Genomic DNA, 11,524 nt, shown 5'->3' with positions numbered 1-11,524 from the left:
GCCACTGCACTCCAGCCTGGGTGACAGCGCGAGACTCCGTCTCAAAAAAAAAAAAAAAAAAAATAGCCAGGCATGGTGGCACATGCCTGGGATCCCCGCTACTTGAGAGGCTGAGGCAGGAGGATCACCTGAGCCCAGGAGGTCAAGGCTGCAGTGAGCCATGTTCACGCCACTACACCCCAGCCTAGGTGATAGATACCCTGACACACACACACACACACACACACACACACACACACACACACAGAGGGAGGGACATCCCATGATGCTAAAGATGTCAATTAATAAGGGGGACGTAATTCTAAATGTATATATACCTAATAACATTGCTTCAAAATACATGAAGCAAAAAGCTTCCAGAACTGAAAGGAGGAATAGGTAAATCCAAAATTATAGTTGGAGATTCCAGCACTTCTCTTGCAGGAGTTGATAGAAATAGCAAAAAATAAGTAAAGTATAGAGGTTTTGAAAAATACTATCAACCAACTTGACTCCATTGACAGTCATAGAACACTTCACCCAACAATAGGACATATATTATTCCCTATGCATATGGAACAATGATCATATAAACCATAATTTGGGCCATAAAACAATTATGAATTAACCTAAGAAGGCTAAAATAATACAAAATATGTTCTCTGACCACTATGGAATTAAACTATAAATCAGTAATTGAGAGATCTTAGGAAAATTCCCAAATATTTTACAAATTAAGCAACATACTTTCATATAACCCTGAGTCAAAAAAGAAATCACAGGGAAAGTTATGAAATACTTTGAACCGAGTAAAAATAGAAACATACCAAAATTTTGAGGATGCTGCCAAATCAGTGCTTAGAGGAAAAAACTAGAAAAGGAAGAACAAAAAAACCCAAAATAAGCAGAAGGAAGGAAATAATAAGGATAAGAATAGAGACCAATAGAAAACAAACAAAAATAGAAGAAAATCAGTGCAACTAAAATCTGATGTTTTGAAAAGATTCATGCAATTGATAAAATTCTAGCCATATTTACCAGGAAGAAAAGAGAGAAGACAAGCTACGAATATGAAGAATAAGAGACTACAGGCTCTACAGTGGGAATAATAGGAGAGAGCATTATGAAAAACCTTTATGCCAATAAAGTTGGTAAATTAGATGAAATGGTCAGATCCTTTAACATACACAACCTATCAATGCTCACTAAAGAAAAAAAAAGCTCTGAATATCCATAAATCTACTAAAGAAATTGGATTCATAATATAAAAAACCTTTCCCTCAAAGAAAACTCCAGCCCCAGATAGTTTAATTAGTGAGTTCTGCCAAACATTTAAGAAAAAAAAAGACATGATTCTATAAAAACTCTTTCAAAAAATTGAATAGTAAAGAACACTTCTCAAATCATTTTATCATTATATGAGGTTAGCATTATCTTTTTTTTTTTTTTTTTTTTTTTTTCCTGAGACAGCCTCTCACTCCGTTGCCGAGGCCAGAGTGCAGTGGCACAATCTCGGCTCACTGACTCCTGGATTCAAGCGATTCTCCCACCTCAGCCTCCCGAGCAGCTGGGACTGCAGGTGTGTGCCACCATGCCCAGCTGATTTTTGTATTTTTAGTAGAGATGGGGTTTCACCATGTTCATCAGGTTGCTTTCAAACTCCTGACCCCAGGTGATTCACCCACCTTGGCCTCCCAAATTGCTGGGATTACAGGCTCACGTGAGCCACCGCACCCAGCTGAGGTTAGCATTATCTTGATACCAAAACCAGAAAAACATGACAAGAAAAAAAAGTACTACAGCTCAATATCCAATATTGCTCACAAATATAGACATAAAAGAAAATTAATTGATTGAGAGGCTGAAACAAGAGAATTTCTTGAATCCAGGAGCTGAAGTCTAGCCTGGGCAACTTAGCAAGACTTCATACCTTAAAAAAAACAAAAAAGTTGGTCGGGCATGGTGGCTCACACCTGTAATCCCAGCACTTTGGGAGGCTGAGGCGGGTGGATCACTTGAGGTCAGGAGTTCAAGACAAGCCTGCCTAACATGGTGAAACCTTGTCTCTACTAAAATTACAAAAATTAGCTGGGCGTGGTGGTGTGCACCTGTAATACCAGCTACTCAGGAGGCTGAGGCAGGAGAATTGCTTAACCCCGGGAGGCTGAGGTTGTGGTGAGCTGTGGTCCCACCACTGTGCTCCAGCCTGGATGACTAAGCAAGACTTTGTTTCAAAATAAAAAAATACAAATACAAAAATTAGCCAGGCATGGTAGCATGCATCTGTAGTCCCAGCTATTCAGGAGACTGGGGCATGAGAATCACTTGAACCTGGGAGGCAGAGGTTGCAGTGAATTGAGACTGCACTGCTGCACTCCAGCATGGGCAACCGAGCAAGACTGTGTCTCAAAAAAAAAAAAAAAAAAAAAACCATAAAAATGTAGAGACAGGGTTTCACCACGTTGCCCAGGCTGTTCTCAAACTCCTGGGCTCAAAGAATCCACCCGTCTCAGCCTTCTAAACTGCAGGGATTACAGGTGTGAGCCATGGTGCCCAGCCCTCAGCATTTTTTTTTTTTTTTTGAGACAGTCTTGATCTGTTGACCAGGCTAGAGTACAGTGGTGTGATCTCGGCTCACTGCAACCTCCACCTCCCAGATTCAAGCAATTCTCCTGCTTCAGTCTCCCAAGTAGCTGGGACTATAGGCACCTGCCACCACGCCCAGCTAATTTTTGTATTTTTTGTAGAGATGGAGTTTCAACATGTTGGCCAGGCTGGTCTCGGACTCCTGACCTCAAATGATCCACCCACCTTGGCCTCTCAAAGTGCTGGGATTACAGGTGTGAGCCACCGCGCCCGACCCATTTGCATTCTTAAAGAAAAGTAATTCCAACCAAGAATTTCATATCCTGCCAAACTAAACTTCATAATTGGGCCGGGCGCAGTGGCTCATGTCTGTAATCCCAGCACTTTACCGTCCCGGCCAACATGGTGAAACTATGTCTCTACTAAAAATACAAAAATTAGCTGAGCGTAGTGGCGTGCACCTGTAGTCCCAGCTACTTGGGAGGCTGAGGCAGGAGAATCGCTTGAACTTGGGAGGCAGAGGTTGCAGCGACCTGAGATTGTGCCACTGCACTCCAGCATGATGACAGAGTGAAACTCCATCTCAAAATAAATAAATAAAATAAATAAACTTCATAATTGAAGGAGAAATAAAAGCTTTTCCAGACAAGCAAGTGCTAAGGGAATTTATTACCACTAAACTAGCCTTATAAGAGATCCTTAAGGGAGTTCTAAACATGGAAATAAAAGAACAATACCTGCTACCACAAAAATACACTTAAGTGCATAGCTGACAGATTCTATAAAGCAACTGCATAATAGAAGCTACAAAGCAACCAGCTAATAACTTCATGATAGGATCAAAACCTCACATATCAATATTAACCTTGAATGTAAACAGTCTAAATGGCCCACTTAAAAGGCACAGAGCTGCAAGTTGGATGAAAAAAGCAAGACTTGCCTGTCTGCTGTCTTCAAGAGGCCCATGTCACACATAATGATACCAACAGGCTCAACATAAAGGGTTGGAGAAAGATCACACAAATGGAAAACAAAAAAGAGCAAGGGTCACTATTCTTAGATAAAACAGACTTTAATCCAACAAAGTCTTTTTTTTTTTTTTTTTTTAAAGGACAAAGAACGGCATCACATAATGATAAAGGAAGCTTGTCCAACCTGTGACCCATGGGCTGCATGTGGCCCAGGACAGCTTTGAATGCAGCCCAACACAAATTCATAAACTGTCTTAAAACATTATGAGGTTTCTTAATGATTTTTTTTTTTTTTTTTTTTTTTTTTTTAGCTCATCAGCTATTGTTAGTGTTAGCGCATTTTCTGTTTGAGCCAAGACAATTCTTCTTCCAGTGTGCTCCAGGGAAGCCAAAAGATTGGACGTCCCTTTCAGATAAAGGATTCAATTCAACAAGAAGACTTAACTATTCTAAATATATATGCACCCAACATTGGAGCACCTAGATTCATAAAACAAGTATTTCTAGACCTACAAAAAGACATAGACAACCACACAATAATATTGGGAGACTTTAACACCCCAATGACAGCATTAGACAGATCATCAAGGCAAAATACTAACAAAAAAATTCAGGACTTAAATTCGACACTTGACCAATTGGCCCTAATAGACATTTACAGAATACTCCAACCATCAACCTCAGAATATACATTCTTCTCATCTGAACACAGTACGCACTCCAAGATCAACCACATACTTGGCCATAAAGCAAGTCTCAATAAACTCAAAAAAATCAAAATCATACCAACCATATTCTCAGACCACAGTGGAATAAAAATAGAAATCAAAACAAGAAGATCTTCAAAACCACACAATTACATAGAAATTAAACAACTTACTCCTGAATGACTTTTGGGTAAGCCATAAAATTAAGGCAGAAATCAAAATATTCTTTGAAATAAATGAAAACATTCCAAGAGGAATGTTTATAGCACTAAATGCCTACCTCAAAAAGTTAGATCTCGGCGAGGTGTGGTGGCTCACGCCTGTAATCCCAGCACTTTGGGAGGCCCAGGTGGGTGGATCACGAGGTCAGGAGATCAAGACCATCTTGGCTAATATGGTGAAACCCTGTCTCTACTAAAAATACAAAAAATTAGCTGGGTGTGGTGGCAGGCGCCTGTAGTCCCAGCTACTCGGGAGGCTGAGGCAGGAGAATGGCATGAACCTGGGAGGCAGAACTTGCAGTAAGCCCAGATCCCACCACTGCACTCCAGCCTGGACGACAGAGCAAGACTCCGTCTCAAAAAAAAAAAAAAAAAAAAAAAATTAGATCTCAAATTGGTTGGGTGCAGTGGCTCATGCCTGTAATCCCAGAACTTTGGGAGGCCAAGGTGGGCGGATCACTTGAACTTAAGAGTTCAGACCAGCCTAGGCAACATGGAAAAACCCCATCTCTACAAAAAATACAAAACTTAGCGAGGCATGGTGGCACGTACCTGTAGTTCCAGCTACTTGGGAGGCTGAGGCGGGAGGATCACTGAGTCCAGGGAGGTCAAGGCTGCAGTGAGCTGTGATCACGCCACTGCACTGCAGAATGGGTGACAGAGTGAGACCTTGTCTTGAAAAACCAAAAAACAAAACAAAAAACCAAAATAAAACAGAACTGGCCGGGTGTGGTGGCTCACACCCATAATCCTAGCACTTTGGGAGGCCCTGGTGGGTGGATCACCTAAGGTCAGGAGTTCAAAACCAGCCTGGCCAACATGGTGAAACCCCGTCTCTACTAAAAATAGAAAACATTAGCCAGACATGGCAGTGGGTGGCTATAATCCCAGCTACTTGGGAGGCTGAGGCAGGAGAATCGCTTGAACCTGGGAGGTGGAGGTTGCAGTGAGCCGAGATTGTGCCATTGCACTCCAGCCTGGGCAACAAGGGTAAAACTCTGTCTCAAAAAATAAAAAAATTAAAAAACAAAACAAAACAGAACTACCATTCAACCCAGCAATCCCATTACTGGGTATATACCCAAAAGAAAATAAATCGTTTTACCAAAAAGACACCTGCACTCATATCCACCACAGTGCCATTCACAATAGCAGAAACATGGAATCAACTCAATTCCATGATATGACCATCAACAGTGTTTGGGATAAAGAAAATGTGGTCCATACACACCATGGAATACTAGATAGCCATAAAAAAGAATGAAACAATGTCCTTTGCAACAACATGGATGCAGCTGGAGGCCATTATCCTAAGCAAATTAATGCAAGAATAGAAAACCAAATACCACGTGTTCTCACTTATAAGTGGGAGCTAAACATTGGATACTTATGGCCAGAAAGATGGCAACAAAAGACACTGGGGCGTACTGGAAGCGGCAGGGAGAAAAGGAGGAAAGGGCTGAAAAACTAACTATTGGGCATTATGCTCAGTTTCTGGGTGATGGGATCAATCATGCCCCCAACTGCAACATTCACGCAATATACCCATGCAGCAAACCTGCACACAGACCCCCAGAGTCTGAAGTAAAAGTTGTGGGAGCTAAGCTATGAGGACACAAAGGCATAACAATGATACAGCGGACTTTGGGGACTCAGGGAAAGAGTAGGGGAGGGTGAGGGATAAAAGACTACACATTGGGTACAGTGTACACTGCTCGGGTGATGGGTGCACTTAAATCTCAGAAATCACCACTAAAGAACTTACTTATATAACCAAACACGATCTGTTTCCCAAAAACTTATTGAAATTTTTAAAAATTAAAAAAAATTAGGATCACAATTACAAATGGAAAAAAAAAAGCTGAAATTATTTAAAAACAACAACAAAAGAAAATGAATTGAAAGGTACTGACTAGAATAAAAAGTATTTGCAAACATGTATTTGATAAAGGAGTTGTATCCAGAATATATAAAGAGCTACTATAACTCAACAAGAAGACAAACAACCCAAGATTCAAATACACACATCACGAAAGAAGTTATACAAATGGGCTGGGCACAATGGCTCAGGCCTGTAATCCCAGTACTTTGGGAGGCTGACGTGGGTGGATCATGAGGTCAGGAGTTTGAGACCAGCCTGACGAATATGGTGAAACTCCATCTCTACTAAAAATACAATAATTAGCCGGGTGTGGTGGCATGCGCCTGTAGTTCCAGCTACTTGGGAGGCTGAGGCAGGAGGATCACTTGAGTCCAGGGAAGTCAAGACTGCAGTGAGCTGTGATCGTACCACTGCACTCCAGCCCAGGTGACAGAGCAAGACTGTCTCAAAAAAAAAAAAAAAAAAGAAAATATACAAATGGCGAATAAGCACGTAAGAAGATTCTCAACTTACTAGTCATTGCATTAGGGAAATGCAAGTTAAAACCATGAGATCCCAACTCTGATAAGAATGAGTCAGATGATAAAAAGTGTGACAATACCAAGTGTTGAGGAAGATGTTGGGAAAGTGAAACTCCCATATGGTGTATTGCCGGTGGGAATGTACAGCCACTTTGGAAAAGAGTTTGGCAGGTTTTTTTTTTTTTTGAGATGGAGTCTCGCTCTGTTGCCCAGGCTGGAGTGCAGTGGCACGATCTCAGCTCACTGCAAGCTCCGCCTCCTGGGTTCATGCCATGCTCCTGCCTCAGCCTCCCAAGTAGCTGGGACTACAGGCGCCTGCCACCACGCCTGGCTAATTTTTTTGTATTTTTAGTAGAGACGGGGTTTCACCGTGTGTTAGCCAGGATGGTCTTGATCTCCTGACCTCGTGATCCGCCTGCCTCGGCCTCCCAAAGTGCTGGGATTATAGGTGTGAGCCACTCCACCTGGCTGGCAGGTTTTTTTAATTTTAATTTTAATTTTTTGAGATGTAGTCTCGCTCTTGTCGCACAGGCTGGAGTGCAGTGGCACGATCTCAGCTCACTGCAACCTCTGCCTCCCAGGTTCAAGTGATTCTCCTTCCTCAGCCTCCTGAGTAGCTGGGATTACAGGCATGCACCACCATACCTGGCTAATTTTTGTATTTTTAGTAGAGACGGGTTTCACCATGTTGGCTAGGCTAGTCTCGAACTCCTGACCTCAGATGATTCACCTGCCTCGGCCTCCCAAAGTGCTGGGATTACAGGCGTGAGCCACTGTACCTGGCCAGCAGGTTTTTAAAAAAATATGCATTAGCATATAGCCCAGCAATCCCACTCCTAAGCATTTAAATATTTATTATAAAACATATGTCCACACATAAATCTATACAGAAGTATTGATAAACCTGAAAACAACCCAAACACAACAGTCCATCAACTGCCGAATGGATAAACAAATTGTAGTATGTCCGTGTGATGAAATATACCACTTCACATGACAAAGGAATGAACTACTGACACATGCAATGACATGGAAAATTTCAAAAGCATTATACTAATGAAAGAAGACAGACACAAACTCCTACAAACTATATAATTCCACTTATATGAAATTCTAGGAAGGCAAAACAATAGTGATAGAAACCAGATCAGTAGATGCCAGAAGCCAGGTTAGGAGAGAGGAGACTGACAGCAAAAGGGCACAAAGGTGTTTGAGTAAAGGAATGATGATGGTGATGGTCACATGACTGGATACATCTGTGAAAATTCATTGTATTGTACATTTAAAATTGCTGAATTGTATTATATGTAAATTATACCTCAATAAAGTTGATTTTTTTTTAAATGCAATGTTTTGTAATGCTCGAGACTGTGGAGGGATTGTGGGTAGCCAGGGCAAAGGGCTAGCAATTAGGAAGGTACTGGAAGGTGTTAGGAAATAACTCTTCCTCCTTTGTCAGTGGTGAGTCTCCTTTATTTGCATACCCTTTTCCCCTGAGACTGGGATGCTCCCTTTGTAGACATTAGTCCTTCTTAGTCCCTCTCACGTGAGCAGATTGCTGGCCTGTTACAATACCTTCACCACAGTACAAAGGCCATAGTTTGGTGATCACTAGCCCGGGAGAGATGTTTACAAACTTTAAGACAAACAAACAAACAAACAAAAAATCACCCAACCCCTTCTCAAGCAAAGCTTTATGCAGACCCTCACTAACCAAAACAAAAGCAATATTTTGGCCAGACATGGTGGCTAACGCCTATAATCGCAGCACTTTGGGAGGCCAGGACAGGCAGACAGCTTGAGCCCAGAAGTTTGAGACCAGCCTGGGCAAAATGGTGAAACCCCATCTCTACAAAAAATACAAAAATTAGGCAGTGTGGTAATACATGCCTGTAGACCCAGCTACTCAGGAGGCTGAGGTGGAAGGATCACCTGAGCCTGGAGGCAGAGGCTACAAGTGAGCCGAGGCCACACCACTGCACTTTAGCCTGGGTCTCAAAATGAGACCCTGTCTCAAAAAAAAGCAATATTTTATTAGTACACATTTACATTATAAGCTTAATTTCATGATATCTTTCTATTGTAAAGTCATTTAATGTCAACAAGCCTATTTTCATGAACCCAAAAATTTGATATTCATATGTATATTTTTAAACTACTGTTTTAAAACCAGTTAAAATATACTTAAAGTTTCTGGTTAAAAAATGGTAAATTGAACATGATCATCCAAATTTGTCCACTGAAAACCCATGTAGCAAAGGGATTTTTAAAGGCATAAATCCATAAGGACAGGGAAACGGGAGAAGAGACAAGAGCAAAATATTTTCAGAAGTGGAAACCAGATGGATGAGAGGTTACTCACTTACACTAGAGAAGGATAGATCCTAAGGCAGTGGCAGAACTATATGGCAAACGGAATTGGTTGTGCCAGACCAGAGATGGGCAGTCTCCTCTGTCTGACCACCCTGAGAAGGAAAACCTAGGAATGCTGACACCAGAAGTTCCCAGCCAGATCACTGTGCAAAGAAGCTCATGACTGAACGGGCGCGGTGGCTCATGCCTGTAATCCCAGCACTTTGGGAGGCTGAGGTGTGCAGATCACCAGGTCAGGGGATCGAGACCATCCTGGCCAACATGGTGAAACCCTGTCTCTACTAAAAATACAAAAATTAGCTGGGCGTGGTGGCACGTGCCTGTAATCCCAGCTACTCGAGAGGCTGAGACAGGAGAATTGCTTGAACCGGGGAGGCGGAAGTTGCAGTGAGCTAAGATCGCGCCATTGCACTCCAGCCTGGCAACAGAGCGAGATTCCGTCTGAAAAAAATAAAAATAAAAAAAGAAGCTCATGACTGACAAGCCCATCCATCTACCACCTGAACAGAGAACAAATGCTTCCAGTCAGCTTTTAGGTGACCGACCCATCCTTAAGTGTGAGCAGACAACCAAGGTTTCTAAGACCTCCAAGAAAAGAATCTAATATAGAAGACAGAGACCAAAACAACAGAAAAAGAAATTTGGAGCAGCGATTATGCAGAGAAACAAAAATGACAGAACTATCAGTAACAGCTTCTGAGATAAGATAACCCTGAAATAAAATATGCTATAAAAAGAACAATTCAGATAATAAAAATAAAGTGAAAGTGATTAAAACCTTTAAAAGATGGAAAAACTCAGAAGAAGAATAGAAAGATAAAGTGGAGGAAATCTCCCAGAAAATGAAGTAAAAAAGATGCAAAGCTAGAGAGAAAAATAAGAAATTAGAAAGACCAGTTCAACAGGTCCATCATCCAAGTAATAGGAGATCAAAAAGAAAGAATAGAGAAAATAGGAAGAAATCACCAATAGGATAATTCAAGATTATTCCCCAAAAGTGAGGGGCACAATGGAAGATAGTAGCCACTCACCAAGACATATCACTGCAATTTCAGAACACTGGAAACAAGTTCAGAGAGGGGGGAAGTCACCTAGAAAGGACAAGGAATTAAAAGGCTTCAGACTTCTCATTCTGCACAGAAGTGTCAGAAGCTAGAAGACCATGTAGCGATGCCTTCATAATTCTGAAGGAATTCAGTACCCAGCCAAACAACCAAATCCAAGGGTCACAGTTGAAAAATGACAACAGCAAACATGCAAAATTCCACAATAATTTACTCTTCCCTTTCTCAGGAAGCTTCTGGATGATGGTCTCCTCCAAAAAGCAGGAGTATTACAAATCAAGAAAAACACGGGCACAGGTGCGGATCAGAAGCGTGAGGGGGTTTTCTCGCTCTAGGGAGATTATTCAAGCAATCACTGTGTCAACAGACACAAATGTTTCCCTTTCTTCATATGATGAAGATCAGGGATCCAAACTTATTTGAAAAGCTAAAGAGGCACCATTCATCCCCACTGGAATGGCAGGTTTTGCAGCAATTGTTGCATATGGATTATACAAATTGAAGAGCAGAGGAAATACTAAAATGTTGCATCATCTGATCCACATGTGTGTGGCAGCCCAAGGCTTTGTTGAAGGAGCAATGACTGTTGGTATGGGCTATTATTCCATGTATCGGGAATTCTGGGCAAAACCTACACCTTAGAAGAGATGCTATCTTGGTCTTGTTGGAGGAGTTTGCTTTAGTTAGACATCTTTTTTTTTTTTTTTGAGATGGAGTCTCGCTCTGTTGCCCAGACTGGAGTACAGTGGCACAATCTCGCTCACTGCAACCTCTACCTCCCGAGTTCAAGCGATTCTCCTGCCTCAGCCTCCTGAGTAGCTGGGATTACAGGTGCTCGCCACCACGCCCAGCTAATTTTTTTTTTTTTTTTTTTTTTTTTTTTTTTTTTGAGACGGAGTCTCGCTCTGTCGCCCAGGCTGGAGTGCAGTGGCCAGATCTCAGCTCACTGCAAGCTCCGCCTCCCGGGTTCCTGCCATTCTCCTGCCTCAGCCTCCCGAGTCGCTGGGACCACAGGCGCCGCCACCTCGCCCGGCTAATTTTTTTCTGTTTTTAGTAGAGACGGGGTTTCGCCGTGTTAGCCAGGATGGTCTCGATCTCCTGACCTTGTGATCCGCCCGTCTCGGCCTCCCAAAGTGCTGGGATTACAGGCTTGAGCCACCGCGCCCGGCCTGTATTTTTTTTTTAGTAGAGACAGGGTTTCACCACATTGGCCAGGTTGG

General features: G+C 42.1%; 1 pseudogene; it reads left to right on the top strand.

The window, feature by feature from the left end:
• Window positions 1–11,297, top strand: part of LOC105492871 (HIG1 domain family member 1A, mitochondrial pseudogene) — a 54,285-nt pseudogene extending 42,988 nt beyond the window's left edge.
• The last annotated feature ends 227 nt before the right edge of the window (window positions 11,298–11,524 follow it).

Source organism: Macaca nemestrina, chromosome 10 (genome assembly GCF_043159975.1).
Source record: "Macaca nemestrina isolate mMacNem1 chromosome 10, mMacNem.hap1, whole genome shotgun sequence".
Taxonomy (NCBI): Eukaryota; Metazoa; Chordata; class Mammalia; order Primates; family Cercopithecidae; genus Macaca; species Macaca nemestrina.
The sequence above is the reverse complement of the archived record's forward strand: the minus strand, read 5'-3'. Positions and strand labels throughout refer to the sequence as shown.